The 25,394-nt window shown below is 40.1% G+C and overlaps 2 long non-coding RNA genes across 2 annotated transcripts; one reads left to right on the plus strand and one right to left on the minus strand.

Annotated features, from left to right (window-relative positions):
• Positions 1-1,350: 1,350 nt before the first annotated feature.
• On the minus strand, positions 1,351-23,879 carry LOC109270653 (uncharacterized). The gene is made up of 7 exons (XR_002081611.2): positions 23,488-23,879; positions 21,531-21,584; positions 16,605-16,746; positions 14,908-14,965; positions 14,169-14,395; positions 6,393-6,492; positions 1,351-4,566 (listed from the first exon to the last, which is right to left on the minus strand). It is a non-coding gene; the product is annotated as an uncharacterized LOC109270653 (long non-coding RNA).
• LOC109270675 (uncharacterized) lies at positions 23,249-25,364 on the plus strand. Its single transcript, XR_008424583.1, has 2 exons — positions 23,249-23,358; positions 23,887-25,364. It is a non-coding gene; the product is annotated as an uncharacterized LOC109270675 (long non-coding RNA).
• Positions 25,365-25,394: the final 30 nt, after the last annotated feature.

A 25,394-nucleotide genomic window follows, 5' to 3' on the forward strand; every position in this document is an offset into this window, starting at 1 on the left:
TCTAAAGATACGATGTACTTGTTTGCTCTTCTAGTTTCCTAAGTAGTCAACAATCTCAAGAGACTGTTCTTGAGACTTAACCATGCATGATTAAAAATAATAGATGATATTGAAAGCATCTGGTTCAGCAAATGCTCCCAGCACTGAAAAGTCAAGGTACTAATGCTGCTTTTTAAGATAATGCAAACTGCCAAAAGGAATGCTGATTGAATTTCTAAAAGGTAAACTGCTTAACACAGAGGAATGAGAAGTTATTTTTTAAAGAGTTAAAGGAGATTCATTTGAAATTTATCACAGTTAAGTACTAAACCAAGACAAGAAAAAAAAAATGTGATACAAATAAAAGTGGTTAAGCAGAGATTTTAAAAGCAAGCTGTTTGGACAGTTAGTAGAAATCTTTATATGTTTACATAATAAAACCACATAAAATAAACAGAAATAACAAGGTTAGGTTAAAAGGAAAATGGCAGGCAATGAACTTGAAATCTACAAAATGTTTCAAATAATCCTAAACATCTTTATACAAATGTTAAACTGAGCCTCCTCATTAAAGAATATTTTTTTTTAAGTCAGGGTTCGATGAGGGTCAGGGATTTAACAATGGAGAGGCATAGATTTATCTTGCTGTCTCAGCAAATATTGTCATAAAACAATTTTGCTTTCCAACTTTGTAAAAAGAGCATTTGAGCAGTGTACACATACCAGAAGAAATTATTGTGGGCAGAAAAGTAAAGTTGGCACACTGGCCTTTTATTCCTCTCCTACTGTTACAGAGATTCAATCGTATCTGGGACACATATGCAAAGCCAGCCAAAGATATTAACAGGGTGGAAGCCATCTTTGCAGTGAAACATGGGAGCTCTTGCCTCTTTAAGAAATCTGTCCCGGGGTGCCTGGGTGGCTCAGTCGGTTGAGCAACCGACTTCGGCTCAGGTCGTGATCTCGAGGTTCATGAGTTCAAGCCCCACGTCGGGCTCTGGTGCTGACAGCTCAGAGCCTGGAGCCTGCTTTAGATTCTGTGTCTCCCTTTCTCACCACCCCACCCCTGCTTGTGCTCTGTCTCTGTCTTTCAAAAATGAATAAACATAAAAAAAAAAAAAAAGAAAGAAATCTGGCCCTGCCAGGGCACCTGGGTGGCTCAGTTGGTTAAGTGTCCAACACTTGATTTCGGCTCAGGTCATGATCTCACGGTTGTGAGATGGAGCCCCGCCTAGGGCTCTCAATTGGACTCCCCATTGAGCTTGGAGTCTGCTTGGGATTCTCTCTCTCTCTCCCTCTCTCTCTCTCTCTCTCTGCCCCTCCCCTGTTCATGCTCTCTATCTTTCTCAAAATAAATAAACATTTAAAAAAAAAAAGGTATCTGTCCCCACCAACCACCCGCAGAACAACTTTGTCTTAGAGATAAATGAAGTGAAGGCACAATTTCCAAAGTGCCCCTTAAGCTACCTGGATGGAGACAGAACATTCTGGGATGTGAGGATCCAGGCAGATCCTCTCCTGCTGATTTTCCCCAGCTTGCCCATTAACACAGATTAGTTTACTGTTCACATTGTCCCCTAGACATGAGGCAGAGAGAGCAAGTGGACTAAAACTGAAACAAGCCTTTGACGAGTACGGGAAGTAGGCTAGGGGTAGGGCACAGTGGAGCAGCAGCATCAGGCATCAGGCCAGAGCAACAGGCTCTGATGGACATACAGCGCCTGTATTTTCCAAACCGAAACTCATGACACATGGCTTGACAAGTATGATTGTACTTATGGGAACAACAGGACAGAATATTTACAACCCAGGGCTGCCCTGGAAAATCTAGGGTATATAAACACCACATCCATAAAGGCATTGAAAGTGGGAAGGCTAACATAACCTACTTTGAATTCTGCAAGTGCTGGCCAGCACATGTGAAAGGAAGCTGAAGTCACCCTCGTCTCTATTTATTTCTATCATAAATGCATTACATATTTTTGACACATTTAGGATCTCTATTCCAAAGACTTGCCATAAGAATAGCAGGTGATATCTGAATGAAATAGATTTTTACAGTTGAGTAGAAAAGCATGCATCATATCAGATTAGATTGTTTGCCAAACTTGCCTGCTCAGCCCTTACAGGGGAACTAAACTCACCCAGAGACTTCAGTGTATCAGAAGAGAGGAAATATTCTCAGAAAGCCCGTGCATGCTTGCACACAGCTTTCAGACTAGGCTCCATGAGTTTCCAGAAAGAAAATTCATCAATTCAAATTTGTGCCACTTTTTTTCTTGCCTTACATCCATTTAATTACTTGCATGTGAGAGTCATTGTTTCTTATACGACACCCCCCCAAAAAATACTTTAGTGAAAGCTTCTTGTAGAAAGAAAAACAAAGGTCAGTAACCTAATATCCCCAAGCAACCCTACAACAACAAACCAGGGAGGGAAAAAAGTGAAGAAATGCTCAGAACAGGGAAAAGATCTTCGTCTGTTTATTCTTTTGACAGTGAATAAAAGTTACGATTTTCCCAATAACTATAAATTGCTCATGTGTCCAACTTTTAGAGAATATATAAGGAGGCCCCATAAAAGATTAGAAGAGTTATTCTGTGTGAGTTAAGAAACTTTTTTAAGGACTAGAAATGCATCAATACAATCCATTTTGTCATGACACACAGAAACTGGAAGTAGGAAAATGCCTGAGGGATTACCTAACAAAAGGAAAGCTCCTCCCTGTCACATGAGGAAACTGAGGCACAGCAGCATGTCCAAGGTTAGCTAGTTGTAACTGAATCAAGGCCGAACCCCATCTCCTGCAGAGCTTATGGATGAGTTTATTCATCTGTAAAATGAGGGTGCCGAACTCCGAGGTCAATGCCAACCATAACATCCTGCAATGCTGTATTGATTGATTGCTTTGTAATCTACTTATTTGTATTTTGGCTCTTAAATAAAGGTAAGGCTGCCAGGTTTGACATATTTCTAGCCCTTAGAAAGCTGACCTGACAGTAAAGCCCTTCCAAAACATTTATAGAGACAATGTTCAGAACAATTTGCAGAATTTAATAAGGTGACACATTTTGAAGCATGGCGCAGTTGGTTACAGGCAGCCAACCTGAATGGATGCATGTGAGGGAGGTATTATTTTTTTTTAATTTTCAAGATGTCACTGACAAGGGAGACATATGCCAAATGGTAACCTAGGTCTCTGTTTAAAAAAAAAATCCTTGACAAAGGCATGAAGAGCAATGAAGAGCATGGTACAAGAAGAATGAGTGAAACATCAAAATAGGATACCGGGAATGAGAAAACATATTGATTAAAATTACTTAAAGTCATCTGAGGCCTCTTCTTTTCCACTTACACCTGGCCCCAAAATACTGCCATGCAGAGGTTTCCCGACATTTAACAGCTTAGTAGTGATCTAGGATAATCCTCTTAAATCAGAGACTACAAATTAGTATAAAATCAGAGTATAGTTTTAAAATCTTCTATGCTAGTTATAATATTCCTTATTTATCTTTACCATAGACTCTTACCAGTATTTCGTAGATCTCCAGGTAGGATTTACACAGTAAAAGAAAAAATGGCTATGTGGAATAAATATTGAATGAATGCTCAAATTGTTAAAAGCAAGAGTAGCCAAATTACTACTATAATCTAAAAAAAAAAATGGTTTGATCAGATGTAGTATATTTTACATGTATTATATAGGTAAGATGCTTTAAAACATAATAGGGAATAAGCCAATAAGCAGAACATTCTTTTTTAGGATCGTGGAGTACTTTTTCATAATACGTAGATTTAGTGGAATATCTACACCACCAAAATCATGACTGGAAGCAAATAAGAAAACAAAAGTACTTGGAAAAATTATCTGGAAAAATTATTGAGCAGTCTGGTTGCCTGATTTCCTGACTTATCTCACAACTCTCAGGTTTCCAGGTGAAACTTCCAGATCTTAAATGCGTTTTCCTACATTGACAGAAGTACCCACACTTTGCAATGAAGCCAACCCAGTTTTGAGCTCATGGTTTACTTGCTGTTTGTTCTTGGGCAGTTACTTAACTTCTCAGTGACTGTTTCATTCTCTCAAATAATAATAACATCTGAATCACTGGATTCTTAAAGTGATTAGATTTGATGGTATCCAAAATTTAGCTGTCATGGTGTATGGCACCAGGAGGCATCCAATACGAGGAGGTAGTCCCAGTAACAAGAATAAGAGTAGTAATGGTCCTTCTCATGTCTTTTTTTTTTTCCTCTTGTGGCACATTGTCCTGAAATTAACACAGGTCCTGGATTCAGAGAGGGTTGGGTCTGAAGTCAAGCTCTGCTCAGGTGGGTGACAAGAGATTGTCTCTGGTCTGTTTCTTCTTCTGCGAAATTAACACCTTGTTCTTACCATTCTTGTGAAAATTGAATAAGATAAGACATGTTGGTGCTACAACAGTGTCTGGCACAATGGAAGGGATTACACAGAAATGCTGATTCCCAGCACTCCTTGTCCTCACAAGTCACCCCATGCCTTTATTCACTCCAGCACAAGCATGTTCTGAGACCAGGAAAAATACAAAAGGAACAAGACTGTCCATTCTGGTTTTAAGAAACGGATAAAGAGGCAGAGAAAGAAAGAGAGAGAGAGAGATTATAGGATATGATGACAAATAACTTACGGGAGTTATAAACCAATCTTGAGAACACAAAAGTATAAAGCTTTCTTGAAAAGTCTCTAAAAGATCTTAAATATTAGGCCACTTAACACCCACTAGAATGGCTACAATCAAAAAAACAAAAGCAAACAAACAAAAAAAAAAAACAACACCACCACTGACAAAAACAAGAAAAACAACATAAAATAGCAAGTTTGTGGAGAAATTGGAACCATTTTACATTGTTCACAGGAATATAAAATTCCACAGCTGCTGTGGCAAACAGTTTAGTGGTTCCTCAAAAAGTGTAACATAGGGGCATCTGGGTAGCTCAGTCAGTTGAGCATCGGACTCTTGATTTCAGCTTGGGTTGTGGTCCCAGGGTCATGGAATTGAGCCTTGCATCAGGCTCCTTGGGAAGCCTGCTTGGGATTCTTTCTCTCAGCCCCTCTCCCCCACTCATGTTCTCTCTCTCTCTCTCTCTCTCTCTCTCTCTCAAATTAAAAAAAAAAAAAAAACAGGGGTGCCCAGGTGGTTCAGTCAGTTAAGCATCCAACTCTTGGTTTTGGCTCAGGTAGTGATCTTGCGGTTTGTGGGTCCAAGCCCCGCATCAGGCTCCGCGCTGACAGTGTGGAGTCTGCTTGGGGTTCTCTCTCTCCCTCTCTCTCTACATGCCCCTCCCCCCTCACTCTCTCTCAAAATAAATAAGTACACTTAAAAAAATTAAAATAAAATAAAATAATTTTTACAGTGCAACATAGACTCAAGACCCAGCAATTTCATCCCTAGGTATATACCCCCAAAGAATTGAAAGGAGATTTTCAAACAGACACTGGTACATGAAAGTTCACAGCAGCACTATTCACAATTACCAAAGCGTGGAAACAACCCAAGCAGAAAAATACAAGGTGATATACACAATGGAGTACTATTCAGTCAGAGTAAGGAATGAAGCATTGATACATGCTACAGTATGTAGGATCTTTGAAACATTATGTTAAGCGAAAGAAGCCAGTTACACAAGACCATGTATTATGTGATTCCATTTACATAAAATGTCCGGAATAGGCAAATCCCCAGAGATGGAAAGTAGATTAGTGGTCGATTAGGGCTGAGGGAGATGGAGAAATCAAGGGAGGGAGTAAGACCTAAAGGGTATAGTGTTTCTCTTTGTGGAGACAAAAATATTCTAAAACTGACGCTGGTGATGGTTGTATGTATCTGTGACTATACCAAAACTGCTGAATTGAGGGCTTAAATGGATCAGTTATATGGTATGTGTATTATATCTCAATCTGTTTTTAAAAAGAAAGAGAAGGAAACTAAAAATAAAAATATGAAAACACACACACATACACACAATGTCCTAGGAGTTTGGCCAGACTTCTGCTAGATCCAGTAGAGATAGTGACGTTGGTGACCATTCCAATGCTAGAGCTGAAAACAAAAACTTCACAAAACTAAGAGTATGGCAGGCACAGAGGGTAAGAATGGAACCACTCGTCCAAAGCCCAAGACAGAGAATGGAGCTAGTGTCTTCTGCAGCACTGAGAGGACAAGTGGGAGCCAGGACATGGGAAAGGGGGCCAGAGAACAAGGAGACATAGTGATCTCATAGATCACTATGGATATGGAGGAGTTGCACCCATCAGAGGCCTGGAAAGCAGGCTTCAGAGTGACCCTGCCATTCACTGGGCACGTGTGCAGGCAAGCTTGTGATCTTTCTTAAACATCCGTTTCCTGTAAAATGGTAATAAACATAGTGCTCACCTCACGAGATGCTTTCAGGGTTTAATGAAACAAGATAGGTAAAGCATGGAGTCAGAGTCTGGCAAACAGTACACAGTCAATAAGTATTAGCTCCTTGAATCTGTGGGAAGCCAAGAGTTTAAAGTGAGAAATGTCCAGTTATCAACAAAATGTTATATCAGATGATAAAGGTTTCAAGCTTTTTGAACTTTTGAGTAATTTATACACATTATCACTAATTTAACTTCCCCTGATCCATCAAGAAATACACATGGTTTTTTAAAAACCTCTAGAGAGTGATGGTAAATGTCTCCTAGACTAATGATACTGATCTGGCCTCGGTAGCTCAAGCTTAGCCATAAAAATTACAAGTTCTTTTATGATGATATTCTAATTAAATATCCCAAACTTTATTCCAGGTATCTGCAATCCAGTATTGGCAGAGCTAAGTCAACCAAGAACATTCTGGCCAGCAAATAATAAATTCTCAGAAGCCAAAATTTCCATTTACACCTGTAAATAGAAAATTCAATTTAATGCAAATTGTTAAATAATAAGACCAGTGGGCAATGAACCATACTAAACACATCACATGAAATGGATCAGTCATGCAGCATGGTGACCAGGAAAGAAATTTGTGACACATTCTGTTCTGTAGCTAAATGCTACGTGTTTACACACGCATGCACACACACGCACGAGCACTGAACAAGGCGCTTCCACAGAGACACAGCACACACATGAAAAATGCACAAATTCGGATGAGTGGCTGGTTACATTCCTCTCTATTTAAAATCTTTTGGTCACTTTCCATGGGATCATCTAACCATGCAGAATGCTATTTTATACAATGCTTGGCAGAGCAGTTGTTAGGCAGAGGAATCCTGTAAACGGTTTCATTGAAGCTAAAAATCATTAAGAAGTAGATTCAGGCATGCTCTTTTGTTGGACCTCCTCCTTGAGAAAGTTCAGAAGTCACTGTCCACAAATTTAAAAGTAGCAAAATACTCACAGAATCCCTTTAGCTGTGAGGCACATAAGTCAGATTAAAATCACTCAATGTAGATAATTTTTTTCCTTACCATAATTTGGACAATAGGCTATTGCTATGCTTCAGAGATTTTGGAGGTTGTTCAAGGTGCTAGATTTAGGATGTATGTTACAGTGTGTCCAGAGAGCAAGGAAGTTGGGGGTGAAAAGTTTGGAAGAAAATAGGTTTGATTTTTAAACATTTTCTAGCTTTCCGCTCTCTCTCTTTTCTTAAAGAAAACATCATGCATCTGAGCTTAGAAACAGCTTAAAAGAAAAAAAAAATCACATGGATCGTCTTTCGTCCTAGTCACCAAGGCGCTGACACCCTAACACAGGCTGTTATAACAAGAGAGTAAAATCCTTAATGCTGATGTAACACTTTGCTTTTTGGGTTCCCAGAGTCTGAAGAGTATACAGACCAAAGCCAAGCAAATCTTAGTGGCAGATTTTTTCCCCCATATGTGTTTGTGAAGTACCTGTTTGCCAGAAGCTGGAGGATTTCACAGCAAGTGGGACTTTCAGGCTAAAACCAGGAAATGCCAGGGTGAGTCTAGACAAGTTGGTCACCCCAAGTATTTGTCAATAAAAGACTACAACTGGCACTTAATCATAATATTTGATGTTACACACACATCAAATCAACACACATGTATTGAAATAATTTTAAAATCATGCCATTTAAAAATGAGAATGCGAAATATTCAGCTAAATGATATACTAATTATTCATTAATTTCCCTCAGCATCCTTTTGTTATTTCTACTTCTGTGAGCTCCCATCAAACCTTAAAGGAAATTTTCAGGTGTATTTTCCAATCAGAAGGACCCATGGTCAACCTAAGAATTTACCCCAAGCCCACTGGTCCTCAGGAAATTGGAAAATTTTGAGAAAAGGGTTTTAATGTAAAATTGTTTCTATACTGAATCAGAGAACTGATTTTACTTTTTGAATAATTCAGCTGAAATTTATGTTAGCCTGAAATATTAATATAATTAAGGAAGTAAAATATTATCTGGAATATGGCTTTACCCCAATGAAAATAAAACATCAAATCCTTTTCTTTATTTTATCAGCTGAGCTTAGCATTTTCTTCTTGCTAAGAAATTTGTTAATGAAACTAATACAGTGAAAGAAAGTTTTTATATTTACCCACGTTTGTCACTCTCCACTTACATCTTCACATCTTTAAGAAAAATGAAATTATATAGCAAAATTATATTTGTTTCTTTCTAAATTCATTGTAGGTATATTTGATTTCTTCCAAATTTCCAATGGTATCTGCTATATTTCGTCACTGAAATATTTCATGTAATTAATTAAGAAGTAGGGATAATGTAGGACCACTTCATCCAAAGATCTACCAGCATATGGAAAACACTGCAAATTACCAAATAAGTCCATTGAGTGAAACATAAAGTAAAAATGAGTTTAAGAGACAGCTGGACATGTTTATGTAGGCAAGGGGGTTGGAAGATATGCTGACAACACAGAGAGGTGTGTTGCAATAAACTTGAAGGAGACAGGCCATTGGGCCAACCATCCCTTTTCTATCCAGGAATTCCTTATGTTCTCATTAGTGTCTCACATCTGGACAGCTGTGTTATTAAAATCTGGTCCTAAACTCGAGTCAATGAAAGGGTTTGGTGTCTCAATTTCATTCTTCCTTTACGTATTGAACACACACACACACACACACACACACACACACACACACGCATTTCAACTTTTGTTCAAGGAAGCATTTCACATCCAGATGTCAGATTTTTGTGACTCATGGCCAAGGAGAGAGAAGGGCTCTGTGAACAAGCTTGTTCTGATCATGTCCACCTCTGTCTGATACGAGTACATATTCATGGCACCTCACTTTCATAAATACAACATTCTAAGCAGTCCTTTGCATGACCACCACCTTCAGTTTGGAGTTAGGCCTCAAGCTTCTTATAGCTCAGTTTCTTGGGAAGAAAAAAATATTTTAAGGGTTAGAGAAAAAGGGCAGTTCTCATTCCTTTATCTTTCCTCATCTTTTAAAATATGTGGTTAGGAAAGATTTTGTACAGGATTGGTTAGAAGCCAAGAGTTTCACTGACCCTTTTAGTCATTGCCATTTCACATTTCTTGCCTCAGGAAGTGGTTGAGCTTTTGAACACATTCATATTTTAATATAAATGATGTGGGCATAACCTGCATCTGAATATAAATACCAAGCACCTGCTTTAGCACTTTATAATTAACACACACTTGGATCCCACTATGTCATTTGCTCTAAATCATGGTCCCCTTAGGTTGGTGCTATTATCTTATGTTTTTACACATAGAAACTGAGGCCCAATGAAGGTAAGGGACTTGGCTAAAATCACTTGCCCAAGTGGTAAGTGGTCGAGTTAAAGCATGTGCTGTGTAGATCCACTTTTAAATATGTGTGTGTGTGTATATATATATATATATATATATATATACACACACACACACACACACATATAAATACATATATAAATACGCATATATAAGTAAAAACACACACACACACATATACATGCATACCTGGAAACATGGATATAAGATGAACTTACATTCAAACAGAAAATAAAGTCCCATCTCTAATGTGAGTTTTAAAAAAATAAAGTTGAGCAAAAACATAAACAAATGATAAACTTAAATCTATTGGGTCTATTTCTAAAGACTTAATCCTACATGGTAACTAGATAAGCATATGTACTATTTCGTTCTCACAAGTTAAGAGTAAAGATGCCTGGGGTGTGTCTGGGTGGCTCAGTCATTTAAAGGACCTACTCTTGGGACTCTCAGTTTCAACTCAGGTCATGATCTTGCGGTTTGGTGAGTTGGAGCCCCACATTGGGCTCCGCACTGACAGAGCGGAGCCTGCTTGGGATTCTCTCCCTCCTCGCTCTCTGCCCTTCCCCCACTCACATCCCTGTCTCTCATTAAACATTAAAAAAAATTTTTTTAAAGGGTAAAGATACCTAAGGAAACAAAATTCATACAATCTACTAATTAAAGACTTCTTTATAGTTTTGCTATCCTTTTTTTTTTTTGTTTTTTAGGCTAAAAAAATTATAGCCATTACAGTTAATAATAAATGAATCAAAATACTGAATTGTTTGTTTATATTTGTTTAAATTTCAAGCATCATACCTTTTGCAGTGAAAACCCAGGCACCACCTGTGTTCTAATGAACTGACACTGAAATAATATTGTCTCCACAAAAGCCAAATCCACACTCAGAAGCTATTAATTGCTCTTGGTGTACAGAGAAGCCTTACTCAATATTTGGGCATCACAGATAGTATTCGAATACAAACCAATAGGTGAGAGAGAGAGAAAGAGAGAGAGAGCAGCTGTGGTGGCAGGACGAGGGCACTGAGGAAAGAGAGACCGAGCCTGACACCTAAGGAGCACAAGACACCCTAGAGCCTCATAAGGAGCAGCTCCCAATACCCAATCCCTTCTGATTATTCACTGTATCTGCTTTGGTGCCCATTTCATCATTTGGTTCTCTCCTGTAACAAGTGCCCTGGCCTGAACCCCAGTTTAAGGCTCCTCCCCCGATAATCTGTCTAGCCCTTACCAGTAGCCTCCTGTCAGTCACCAGAGCCTATCCATGAGACCCAGTAGCTGATTGGAGTCCTACTTCCACTGAAACAGAACCCCTCAGAAAGTAAGAGGTACTGCCTCATACTTGGCAAGAAGAGCCACTGAGCACCTGAAAGAGCCCTGGATGTTGAGGTCAGCCTCTCATGAACTTTGTGCATCAAAGCCCTCCAGCTACTGTCGTTGAAACATTGGCCTCCCTCCCTGAAGTTCTGACATTAGACTTTCTCCTCACTCCCTCCGAGCCTGCTCTGAGGTCCCAACATGCCTTTAGCCCAGCCTGGAAGGGTTATAACATGTCACAGGTGATTTAAACTAATTTCAGTGGTGGTTAATGGATTTCAAAGACCTGACCTTTTGTGCATTAGGAAGATCTACTCTTGCCTTCACTTTATTTTGTAGCTATCATTTGGCTGGATGGCCTGCTGTCTATATTCCCAATAGCATTCATCACGCACAATCTGTCTTCCCTGCCAGCCTGCAACGATTAGGTCTGTATCCTTATTCTCGGCATGGAGTCCAACACATAGTAGGGAATTGGTAAGCATTTGCTGAATGAATAAATATGTGATACACGTGTGTAATTGTCAAGCAGTTCATTTGTTTAGGACATGAAGTGCCCCATCACATATTTGAATTTATTAATTGGCCAATAATCCTGATGCATTAGTAAACACATTTAAACTTTAACATATTGGGGTGCCTGGGTGGCTCAGTCGGTTAAGCATCCGACTTTGGCTCAGGTCATGATCTTGCAGTCTGTGAGTTCTGGCCCTGTGTCGGGCTCTGTGCAGACAGCTCGGAACCTGGAGCCTGGAGCCTATTTCGATTCTGTGTCTCCCTCTCTCTGCCCGTCCCCTGCTCACGCTCTGTCTCTCTCTGTCTCTGAAAAATGAATAAACCTTAAAAAGAAAAATTAAACTTTAACATATTTACACATAAGGGCACACTTTCAAAAACCATTTAACCAATGTCTAGGGGTAGGTAGGAGGAAGATTATAAATATCTTTGCATTCAGTTGTTGTTTCATAGTATATACAGAATTTAGTTTGTATTACTGGCCTCTCAAGAGAGAATTGAAGCACAAATAATATGTTTTTATCTACCATCTTAACATGTGAAGTTTTTCTACCTTCAAAAGAGTATTTGCCAACTTTGCTTTATAAAATTTTAAGTAAACAGAAGGAAAAGACAGCCCCTTACTGGAAGTAGCATTTTCATTCAACAACAGAACTATAATAAATATACCTTTTCTTGGGCTTCACATTCATCAGCAAAAAGTCCAGAAAACTATAGGTAGAATATATTGAGCTAGCCTCCTTATCTTTACTTAAAACTAATAATTTTGTGACTTCATGACAAAAGGAAAAAATTATTTTTCAATGTTCAGTATCTATATGATCCCGGGTGCCCCTACTCTCCCATCTCAAATAAACCCAAATAATTTTCCAATTTTGTTCCCAAACCACTCTCTTGACCAACTGTTTATGACTTGGTGCCTTTATGTACTAAAGACAAGTGACAAACCAGTTATGGAAGAGAAGAGAAAAAATTTCTTCAGGTTGCTCTCCTAAAACCAAGGCTCCCTTTCTAATGTGTACACATATTTGTACATGTATGTATCAGAACTAAGCTAAGTCACAGGGCAGAATTCAACTCCATTTTGATGGCACTCTGCTATGACTCTGAGCCAGTCCCTTCAACACTCTGTTTCCTCACCTCTCACAAAAGAGTACTTAAATTTGCCCTTGGCCAGTTTCACAAAGATGATTCCATATCTGAAACATACTTGGGGCTTCCAAAATGGGTTTATTTCATCTGACTCCATCAAAATCTTAATTTCCTCCTTTTCCAAATGGGGCATAATAATATCTGCCAACCCTGAAAGTTTATTGTAAGGATCAAGTGAAGATAATACATATGCAAAAGCTTTGAAATTTGAAAATGTTTTACATGTGAAAGTTATTTTTATTTGAATACTTTCACAAATGCTTGTCTAATCTAAATACAAGTCATTGCAAACTACAATGAGACCTTTCCGATTGGGGGGGCCCCCTGTTAATATGAAGTGCAGGGAAGCTGCATTGCTCCTGTGGCTAAATGCATCATCTGCAGAACATGCGTGTGCTTGGTGTTCTTTGTTCAGCAGTGAAAATCAGCTCCTACCATGACATTCACGTTCACTTCAAAATGTATTTTTAAGTGTCCACCGTGTGCCAGATACTTACTAGGAGTCGAGGGTATGCCTTAGCTCAGACTACTATACAGCATACCATAGACTGCGTGGCATAAACAATAGACATTTACTCTTCATGGCTCTGAAAGCTGGGAATTCTAAGATCAAGGTGCCAGTGTATTCACTTCCTGGTGAGAACTGGCTTCCTACCTTGTAGACAGCCACTGTGCATGGGGACAGCAAGCTCTCTGTGTCCTTTTTCTTACAAGGGCACTAATCTCACCTTGGGCACCCACCCTCATGACCTCATCTCAACCTGATTACTTCCCAAATGCCCCACCTCCACATACCATCACATTGGGAATTAGGCCTTCAATAAATCGATTCTGGGAGATAGAACATTCGGACCAGACGAGAGTATAAAGATGAAAGAGGCAGTGTCCCTGGCCTCAGAGAAGCCTTGTTCTAGTTGAAAGAAGACGCATAAAGGCAACACAGCAGTGCAGAGTGTGAAGTGCTGTGAGGACACAGAAGAGCCAGCCTCAGACTTCTAGGAGGAGATGACATGTGAGCTGAGTTAAAGAATGAACGCTCAAGTCAGCCACATGAAGGGAAAGGAGAGAATACTCCCAGTAAAAAGAATAGGTGCAAAGGCCCTAACATTGGAAATAATATGGCTTGTTTAAGGGGAAATACAAGCAATAGTACAAAAGGGTAATGTGCCCTTTGAAGATTGGCAGGAGACGAAAATGAAGAAGAGAATGTGTTCCACCCAAGAGAGCCTCATGTGCTTGGCTAAAGAACCTGTGGTTTATGGCATAGGCATAAGAAATGCTGCAGTATTCAAACCGTGGGGACAGGCAGGATTAAACTGGCCCGGTTTCTTGATTCTCGATTTTATCCAAAACTGTGGAAGAGGTACAAAGTTTAATTGAAAGGTTATCATTTCAAAACAATATTCATAAATATTTAAACACCCACCCTCAGGGGTCCATCTCTGAGGTTCGCTGAGTTTGAGGAATACCACAGTCATGTCATTGGGAACTGCTGATGGTTTGTAGGCTCAGTGGTGACACAGTCAGAAAGATGTTGTTGCAGATCAATGACTCATACCGGTGATGGAGAATAGATACGAGGGAGGAAAGACTGGAAACAGGAAAGCCAGTCGGGAGGTGGGCACAGCGTTCCAGGAAAGAGATGACGAGTACCTGAAATAGGGTAAGATGAAAGTGTGGAGGATTTGGGAAACGTGAGCACATGTCAGGAACTTGTGGAGGTAAGATCGTTAGCATTTGCTGACTCATTAAATATGGATTTTTTTTTTTTTTTTTTTTTTTTTTAAGAAAAGAGTCAAGGGGCACCTGGGTGGCTTAGCGGGTTAAGCGTCTGGCTCTTGATTTCGGCTCAGATCACAATCTCACAGTTCGTGGGTCTAAGCCCACAGAGGGCTCCTGTTGCTGACAGCATGGAGCCTGCTTGGGATTCTCTCCCTCCTTCTCTCTCTCTCTCCCCCCTCCCTCACTCATGCATTCTCTCTCTCCCTTTCTCAAAAATAAATAAACTTTTAAAAAAAATTTTAAAAGGAGTTAAAAGTCACCCCAGGATTTGGGCTTGGAAGACTTGGGATGGACAGTTGTGCCCTTCAATAAGCTGCAGAATATAGGAGAAAGTCAAAAGTTAGATTATCCCTTCAGCTCTAACCATGTACATTTCTACATACCCATGAAAATCCAGGTGAAGATGTTCTGAATTCCTCCCGATAGTCTTCTCTGATTCTCCTGTGAAAAATCACAAGCATTTGCAAGGTGGTCAGAATTAGTGGGCCATTCGGCTTTATCTCCTTCCTCACTTCCGATGGCCATGTCTAGACTTCCTATATGACCTGGGTTCGCCTCCTTCACTATTTTCTCCGATGCTTCTTAGCATCTATGACAGAGTAGTGGCTACCTGAGTGTGGTTTTCTTAGGGAAGCACAAACAACCCAGTTCCTTAAGCTCCTTGGTTTTTTAACCTTTTCAATAACACGCCATATGTCACTGACTTGAGGACTATTCTTAAATAAGTAACCTAGAAGAAAATTCATTATCATACCATCCACAATCTCTTAGCCTCCCATATCCCTATTTCTGAACTTTATTTCATTTCCAACAACTTCGTTTCTAATCTTGCTCCTGGATTCCCAATTATAATAAAACAAACACTGATCTCAGGTGGGGAATAAGCATCAGAAACAGATGAACTCATAAGACAAAAATCTTATGTCTCTGTCCTCCTGTTTTCATGCAAATGTCCCCAGTAATTAAATCAGGGAAAGAAAATGCAGCAAAAACATATCAGCCAAATGGTTTCAAAATTTCAAAAGAAGCTGTAAATATGGTCTTTTTTAGAAGATCAGGTTCTAACTAGAGTATGAGAAAGGGTAACAGTTGTTCTGATGAAGCAGTTTTTAAATTCTTGTCAGTGATTTAAAGAGAGATAACTGATGTATGTTGAAGAAGCTGGCAAGATTTTTAAATAGTTCGGACGCTACAGGGAGCATTTTTTTTTTCTTAAAGCAATGTACTCAGAAGTGTTGGCAAGATTTTATTTGAACGTAGCAGTGCTTATGTGAGGAAGTTATTTTGAATTACCCTAGTATAAATATGTATGACTTTATTTGTATTGAAAATTTCCTTTGCAAGTGAGTGACTGAGGGACTGTTATATCTCTATTGCTTGGCAAATGATTTCAGTATTTCATTTTGGAAATAAAATACTCAACACTCGAAAATAATGCCAGACTCCTGTTTATGACCACAGGTGATTTTTGTGCCTACGTTAATACCTTTTAACTCCTATTGGCCATGTGGCACAAATGGCATCTGTTGTCTTACGTCTGGCTTTTTTTATACAGTATTCATGCATGCAAGCATCCATTCATTCGGCAGACATTATTCAGAACCTCTCAGCCACCAAGCTCTATGCTAGGCACAAGGCAGACAGCAATAGTATTGAACTGGCCTTCCTTATAATATTTCACGTAAGCATTCTGTTTCCTCTGGGCAGTTTTCTGCAATATAGTGGAAATTTCTAATCTTAGCATCATAGCTTATTATTTAAAAAGCTAAGCCTGTTGAAGGCTGTGGACAAGGCTAACTTTGGAAGATAGTTTTTCCTCTCAGCAGAGAACACCAAAACAAGGGTAAGAGGAGGTGAGGGCCCTGAGAAATAGGACCTGAAGGGGAAGGAAGAAGAGAGAGGGAAGGGTACTGGAGAAGCAAAGCATTGTAAATAGGGCTCATACTTTTCACCTCTGGACTTTTGAGCAACCAGTTACTGTTCTACGTGAAAATGAAACTCCTGGCAGGAAAATCATCTACCCCTGTGCTGATGGAGCCTGTTCGTTTACTTAAAGGAGAAACAAAACACAACCCTACACCTTCTTTGTTTTCCTTCTTCAGCTCTTGTGTGGTGTTAGCAGGTGAGGAGATCATTTATTCTCAAGTGCAACTTCACACTTGGCGGCATAAGCAAATCATACTTGTACTAGTCCGGTCCATTTCCTCCTTATGATTTCTTTCCTTTTTCAGAGAAAACCTCTTATTAAATTTTAATATATTTACTTAAAAATCAACCACGAGAAGGCTCATCAGAGCCATCTAAAGAGAAAGACAAATATATACACATAATTCTGCATATGCTCCTTCGTTTATCTGAGGCCACGTGTAAAGCTGATACAGCGGAAGGGAAATAAGCCAGCCTAACTTGATAAAAAGGAAGTGTGTGAGTCTAAGTGTCCATGGTCCCCGCCTGCTACCCTCATCTATCCTCGTGCTCATCTCAAGCCGTTACAAGTGTGAAACAGGAGCTCACTTTACTTCCCTTTAAAGCTTTTTAATGAACGGCAGATTCCACAAAAGACAACAAATATTTACTATATAACAGGCACTGTCTTAGAGGATCGGGAAAGATACATCAGGGGTAGATCATCTTCCTTTGTCAAATAAATTACTGTTTAAAGATCCTAAGTGAAGCAACGATTAAAAATTTCCAAGTGATGGGGTGCCTGGGTGGCTCAGTTGGGTAAGCAGCCAATTTTTGATTTGAGCTCAGGTCATTATCTCACCGTTTATGAGTTCGAGCCCCATGTCAGGTTCTATGCTGATAGTGCAGAGCCTGCTTGGGATTTTCTCTCTCTGCCTCTCCCCTGCTCCCTCACTCTCTCTCTCTCAAAATAAACTTCAAAAAATTTTCCAAGTGATAGTTTTGCTTCAGTATCATAAAACACATTACTTTGCCCCAAATCCAAAGTTCAAAGTGATTTCAAATTGCAAAACATACTTCACCCAATCCTGAACATTCTCCTCAAGCACACAAGAACCCTCCCTAGTAGAAGTAGAGATCATCTTTACCTAATGACCATGGCAAACTATTGTAAATAACTTTTCAATATCCTATATAAATGCCAGATGATAGTAGGTAATAATACACCTCAGGATCATGCTGATTTCTCTAAACTGAAATTCCAAATACTTATGAGATAGATAAATTAAGCTTTAAAAGAATGAGGTTTTAATTTTTCCTTCTTGTTTTGAAAGGCCAAGAATTTTCTGTGAACATTCAGTTTTGTCCTGTCCCTCTTGTCTAGAAGGGTACTAGCCATGTGCCAAGAACAATAGAAATACCAGCTTCCCTCAACCCAGAAAAAATACCCCTTTGCCACAGGAGCCATACTTACGGTTCCACAATGGCCAAGGAAAAACCTAATAGGAACAGACTGTGTGTGTGTGTGTGTGTGTGTGTGTGTGTGTGTGTGTGTGTGTGTGTCAAAGTCAGTTCCAGAGAGAGAGAAAGAAGCCTGGTTTGCACAGTAGTAGAACCACTAGAAAAATATGCTCTGTCCCTGTGTCCACGGCCCAGTCCTCCCCTGACGCCCTCCTTTCTAGGGCATGGGGTAGAAAAGTCACATACACAGTAGATCATGCCAGGGCCTGCTGACACAACCCTACTCCCAGATTTACAGGCAGGAGAGTGAAGCAATGTCTGCGCTACATACGTAGTCTTACTTTTATTTTCATTTTTTTAGGTAAATGTTTCAGCACTTGACTGGGGGGGATGGGAAGAAGATATTGCAGGAAAATTTCTCAGTGCTATTACATCCCTTCTACCCACTCCGCAATCCCTTCAATCTTCCGAAGTTTGGGTGAGGGTCAGTAAAGAGCTTTGGACAGTGTTAAGAGCCTCTTCTTTTTACCTAGCACAAATAGGATCTCTGATACTTCCTGGCCATGCTAAACTGGCTACAAGACTACTTCCTCCCATGCCAGGTCATACGGAGAGAATGAGGTGGGAAAATATTTTTCCTTACAATGACAAATGGCCATGTGAAAAATGGAGTCTCAGGGGCTAGTATCGTGATGTTTATTATCATGAACACCTGACCTTTCCCACTACAAATTGAGAAATTCCATGGTAGTTTTCTAACTTTGTTATCAGTGACCATTGATTTCTGTACAATGAAAGAACCAGTTAAATAATTCCTAGTAAATCATAAGATAGTTAAAACAATTAAATAACAATAAAATAATTATAATAATAATTAAGCATATGCTACATCTACTCTACTTTTTTATAACTTAACTTCATGTTTTTCAGGTAATTCATGGGAAAAAACTCCTATGTATTTTTTAAATGTTTGTTTTATTTCGAGAGAGAGAATGTGTGCACATGTGGGGGAGGGTCAGAGAGAGAGGGAGAGAGAGAATCCCAAGCAGGCTCTGCATTCAGCAGCTCAGCACAGAGCCCAATGTGGGGCTCAAACCCATGACCGCAAGATCGTGACCTGAGCCACTATCAGAAGTCACTCAACAGACTGAGCTACCCAGGAATTCCTATGTATTGATAGGTCCCAGATTTTCCTATGTACTGATATGCCTGTCCTGAATCAGACATTTTACATATATTGTTATTTTTTTTCACCACAACTAGCTTAAATCTAAGTGTTCTTTTGCTCTTTTTATTTTTCTTAATTAATCTCTATGCCCAACGTGAGGCTCGAACTCACAACCCCAAGATCAAGAGTCACGTGCTCTACTGACCAAGCCAGCCAGGTGCCCCTCTTTTGCTCATTTTTAAAATGAGGTTCACAGGAGTTTAATATCTTGTTCTCAATATATAATTAGTACACAAAATGCATGAAATCAAATCCAATTCATCTAATTTCAACATTTGTATCTTTGCCTTTATAATATGCTATCATTGAGGAGAATATAAAGAAGCTAGTGTCAAATACATTGATGTTCAGTTTGCACTCAACAAGTGACAAAAGAAATTGTACGGAAAATAAAAACTATTCATGATCTTCATCACTGACTTGTCCTGTGCTTCGGCGCAACACTGGGGTCAGGGTGAGCCAGAAGGGACCCACGCATGGGAGCTTTCCCTGAGCTGGGGGTCCTGGAGAGAAGACCGAACTGAACTGTGAAGCAACAGACAACAAAGCTAGAGAAAGCATTTGACCTGAGTGTTTGACTTGAGCCAACGTTGTAACTAGAAAAATGAGCCGAAGCATTAGGTCCAAAAGGCAAAATAAGCCATACGTGGAAACACAAGGACTAACCCACTCATCCAGGAAGATTGGAAGTCGATCATAATGCAGGGCGCAGGGTGGGTGGGCACAAGCGGTTCAGAAGTATATCTCGAAAGGTGAGATGATACTGAGTGAGATGTGCCTGGCCTTGGCCACAAAGATGGACCTGACACATTCAAAGGTCCACACCGAACCAGACACTTAAATTCTAGAGAAAGTCATCAATTCTCTCTAGGTCACATCTAAAACTGCCAGGCATAGAGAAGCAGGTTTGGGTTTTTTTCCTTAGCTATTACCATTTCATAGTTGTGATTATCATGAAGAAGATCATTTTTGAGAAGAAGGTTTTTACATTTAAGTATCTGAAATAACTGAAAAAAAAAAAAATCACCCCCGAATAGTACATTAGAACTGAGTAGAGTACAAAGTTTATAACTTTGACCTCTTAACAGAATAAGGACTATTAAAGAAGACCACAAAGCAGTATGAAGCTATTTCCAGGTCACCAGACAATCTGTAGGTACAAACAATTGCTGGTCCCATTTCCCTTCAAAAAGGGAAAAAGTAAAAGGTACAGGTCACTCTGAGCCCCTAGTCTGATGTCCAAATGGCCCTTTTGGTGGCTTTGACCTATGAGGAGAACGGAATGGGTCCTTAGAGACAGGAAACAATTAAGGGACACTTTCAGTGTTTTGAGGAGTCAGAGAAAACAACAACAACAAAAAGCCATCAGTGTTGGGATTAAAAATCGCAATAGTTTTTTTTCCCCTTAGCATTTGCATTGATTTTTCAGCTTTTGCATCAAAAAGAAAATCTGGCCTTGTGGATATTTAAGAGGCTAGGGAATTTCATTTTCCATTTAATAAACTGATTTTCTCCCCCACTATAGGTACTTGGAATTAGCACAAACCCCAGGATAACTACAATTCCAAAAGGGAATGTTCAGTTCATTATGAATGGTCTGACAGCAAATAACGGTCTGACAGCCAAATTCCTGGTCTCCAAATTTGTAAGTTTGCCTTTTTTTTTTTTCTCACAATTCTTACTCAAGACCGCTTCTGAGCTTTTGCACATTTAACCCTTACACTCAAAGACAGTATTACTCGTGTTACTAAAGAACACGAGAAACTTCAAGCTTAAACACTTGGATTAAAAGAAGTCTGATATTTATAACCAAATTATGACCATCTTGAATACAATAAATTAACTGCTGAACTAACATAATAAAGAAATACTGTATTTATTCTCACGTCTGTGGCTACACATCCTTTGAACAGGTCTAAAGAATCATAAACCAGCCATAAATCTTATGATGTTTTCCATTTTATTTCTTCACTTTAATGACATAGTACTCATCTCTCAATAGGAAAATTATGAATGATACTAAAAGTTAAATAGTTGTTTTTGGTAGTCAAAATTAATTTATACTGTCTTTAATTGATCTGTATGCTCCACATTATTTTTTCAATTTTTCATTATAACAATAAAGCTACACCATAATGACGTTTCATGTATTACTTCATTAAATTCTCAATAAAAGCCCTAAGGAATGAACACTATTAATGTACCCACATTGTTGATAAGCAGACAAATTTAGAGAAAATTGCCTGTAATCATACAGGTAATCATCTGCACTGTTAGTATCCAAAATAGATACTTTGAACTTCAACTGACACAGGGATATACAAATTCCAGGGATATATTTGCGTGATCATTTTGAAATAACTTTACACCAGTGCACATACTAATAAGCAAAAAAAAATAATGTAAAATTACCTTAAGTACCACGTCTTAATTATTTGTCAACTGCCTCAATGATCCACTTTTGACCTGTATAAATAGACAACCGAGAAGTTCAATGATCAAATCCCAGTATGAAAATATGGTGCATAATTAGTGCACATCTCTGCATTTGGGGAGGACAGCGAATTGATTTTACATAGGGCACTGTTTTTCCTAATTAATTGTAGTTTTGTCACATGTTTGTATGTGATTGCTACATAAGTGGTTTACAAATTGTTAAGAAGTTTTATGGATATCTAGAAAGAATAATACAATTCAATGAACTTACACAAATGTTAAAGAGAAATTTTACATTAGAATGTTACTTTGTTTCTTTGTCCTGAGAGAATGAATTCTTTTTAAAAAAACACAGTTAAAATCAAGCATTAGATATGCAAATATGTGTTCAGATCAGAGATACCAAAATTATTCAAATGATTAATTATTCATCATAAAATGTCAATTAATAATTATGAAGCATAAAAGGCATCTTTCTAATGCATCTTCATTTTTCTTGGCCTAAAAAGGGGCTTAATATACATGTTCAATTGACTTCTAACAAGTTTTAAAAATGCAACAAAGTAAACAAATTGTAAACAAGTGCAAACTCTGAATTTTAATAAGTAACAACAAATGTGCTCAAAATGAACAAAAAGCAAAAAAAAAATAAGGAAAACAAAAAACATAGCCACATTCATGACCTACACGGCCCCATGCTCACTCACCTGCCAGGGAAGGGGTCAACTTGGCCAAGAAACCAACCCAACAACTCAAGTTGTGAATGTGTTTAGCAAGTACAAAATAAACATGATGTTTCTCTCCGAAGTGGAGAGAGGAGAGTGGGGAGGAGAGTGCCTTGGGAATTTTTTACACTTTGTGAATAGACATTAAAAGATAAAGCACAGTTTAAGTTTCCTTAAATTACCTATTATAACTCCTAAAGTCCATTAAGCACTGCTAAAATATCACTGTAAATGAAAATTTTTCACAGTTTTAATTGTCAATAATTTCCCTGTGTCAACTATTTTATTAATTTTTCCAGGAAGGTTGTATCTTTTAAAAAGTCAGTTTGAGCTGATACAATTCAGAATAAGAAACCATTTGATTACTAAGCTATTGATTTATATTTATGATCATGATTATGATTTACTTGGCACTGACACCTGGTGAACTTGATGACCCAGGGAGTTATTTTAGTTAAGGCGTCCCTGACCTCCCGCTGGTAGATTAATTACATATTAAACACTGTGTTTTCAAAACTAAATGATAAATCTGGACCCTTAAAGGAGGCACAAAAGAATCAGAGCGAGAGAGGAGGGGATGCTAAGAAACAAAACAAGAGATGGCAAAAGGAAGATAACCAGATCAAAAGAAAAGAGAACGTAGGAAATGCAATTGGGAAAGAATTTCAAGAAAATAAGGATAAAGGGCTGGGAGGGCTGACAGGAGGGCAAGAAGGAGGGAGGAAAGGAAGGGTTTTGAGTTTTTAATTCCCTGGCGAGGCTGCTGGCGTCCGCGCCCTTAACGCCACAGCCTTCCAAGTTGAGGCGAAAGCCACCTCCTCGGGCCTGCGTCGCATCCAACTTACTCCAAGTTTTCTGGTGACTCCTACAGGGCCCCTTTCCGTCCCCGCCCCCCCCCCCCTCCCTTAGAGAGATTGACAGTCGCGTGGAGGAGGCTTTTCCAGGCACAGCCTTTCTCATGGTAATCAGCCCCCAGCATCACCTCCCGGCTGCGGCCGCTCCCGCTCCTTGCGCAGCTCGCGGACCCCGGGGACCGGAAACGGGGCGGCGGGCGGGGAGCAAGCTAGCTAGCGACCCAGGTCAGCTGACCCGGCGGCGGGGCGGGGGTCGCGGGGTTCGCGGGCGGGGACAGGTCCGGGGGAGGGCGGGCGGGGACCGACCCTCCCCTCCCCCCCACGTGCTCCTCCGCCCGTTCGGCGGGGCCTTACCCTGAGATCAAATGGAGGGACCGAAGCTGGGGGCGTGGGGGACCGAGCGCGCCGAGAATTGGGGGCGACAATCAGACCTGTTTTGCATCAATAAATTAAGACGCTCATTTGAGTCCTGAAGTTTGCTGGTTCCTGTCAGTGGAGACGTTGGCAAAAGCACTGAAGCCGAGATTCAGCCTTAACTTCAAAAAATAAAGGAAAATAAAATAAAAAGAACCCCCTCAGCTGGCCGCCCTGCTGGGGCCAGGTGACGTGCGTGATTCCATAGCCCGCGGGCCTCACAGCAGGAACGTTAGGGTCGGTCTGAGGTTCTCTGGTCCTTGATTTTGTTGAAAAGGGTTTCTCTGAGAGATGCTCCTGATTTTTTTTTTTTTAATAGATTTTCCCCTCCTATCCTAGGCTCAACTCCGAATGGATTGGATTGCAAGTTTGCACGTGAGAAAACCGTTTGGCTTGGCTTGGACCCCTGCCGCCCCCCCCCCCCACCCCCTCCACACACACCCCAATCCAGGGGTCTCCTTTATCACCCTTTGCTTGCAACTCTAAAAGAAGTTGCCCACCTCCTGCGTAACAACCCAGGGTTGAAATAATTCCTCTAGATGAAAGATCAATTCCGTTTTCAAAACGAGAATAGTTTCCTTTTTTTAAATTTTCTCCACATGGTACAAAATAAACAGAATTTGCTTTAAAAAAAAAAAAATCATTAGCTGTGGCCAAATTCGAATTCCTTCTACAGCCTGTGTGTTCAAGGGCAGAAACATTGTATCTCTTTGGGCTTCTGGGCCGGCAAGCGGAGCTGGGGGCTTGGGGGGTTGGGGGGGGGGGTGGAATCTGCTGTGAAAGTTGAGGAAATTGACAGACTGTGAGGTGAAGAGGGGGACCGTCACCAGGTCCTGGCTGAAGGAAATTGGAAAACAAAAGTGCATCTTCTTACCCTGACTGGGTGGAGGGAATCCTGAGGGAGGCAGTTTATTTTACTCAAAGAAACCCTAAAGAATTGTTTTTCCTCCCTCCAGTGTCGATTGCAATATTATTTCATATTTACATGTATCTGTTGTTTTAATCCCCTTCGTCTGCGCTAATCTCGAAATGGATTATTAATGGGGAAGAAAGATCGGGAAGGAACGATTCATTTGCAGGACTTGTTTTGCTGTGTGAGGAGACGAAAGCACCAGTCCTCTCTCGACTTTTCCCTGCGCCCAGCCCTCCTGCATCCCGCTGATCCCACGATCACCATTGTCCCCGACCTGGCCTTCGGACTCAGGGAGTGTTCGGAACAAATTTATATTCGGCTTCCTCCCGTCTCCCCGCCAGTGCGTCGGTGGGAACTCTCGGTCAAATGAGGAGGGGAGTGCCAGGGGCGTGCCAGGCAGGGGCGGGGGGCAACCTGCCCGCGCGCTCACCCCTCGCTGAGACCCTTCCCTTGCCCTCATCCCAACATACACCTTAATGGGAACCTGAAAGATTGCTTTTTTACCCCAAACCAAATACTTGAAAGTCGGAACTCCCAGTGCTAAGTGTTGGGGCTGCCTCCTGCCACTTGAACAATTACTGAGCCCAGAGTAATCAGATGATTAGGTGTTTTTAATGGAAATACTTCAGTCTTTTTTTTTTTTAAAGTCAGATCCTAAGTAACCTGACACTAATATACATAATAAAGACAAGTGATTTGTTAGCCCTTCTCTTAGATCCTTTGACCTGAGGTTTTTGCCTGTGAGTGTGTGTCTGAGACTGTAACCCTCCAAGGACTACCTGGGCTCCAGCAGTGGGGTCTTGCCTGGAATCACTCCTTTGCAGTGGGATCCTTCTTCCACGGGAATGGGAGAGGAGAGGCTGAAGAGCAAACTTCTAGAGAAAGCTGGATTCCATTTTTTTTTTTTTAATAAAAAGGAGGGGGAAGTGGGAAG

Source organism: Panthera pardus, unplaced genomic scaffold (assembly GCF_024362965.1).
Source record: "Panthera pardus isolate Hobbes unplaced genomic scaffold, ASM2436296v1 HiC_scaffold_10, whole genome shotgun sequence".
In the NCBI taxonomy this organism is placed as follows: domain Eukaryota; kingdom Metazoa; phylum Chordata; class Mammalia; order Carnivora; family Felidae; genus Panthera; species Panthera pardus.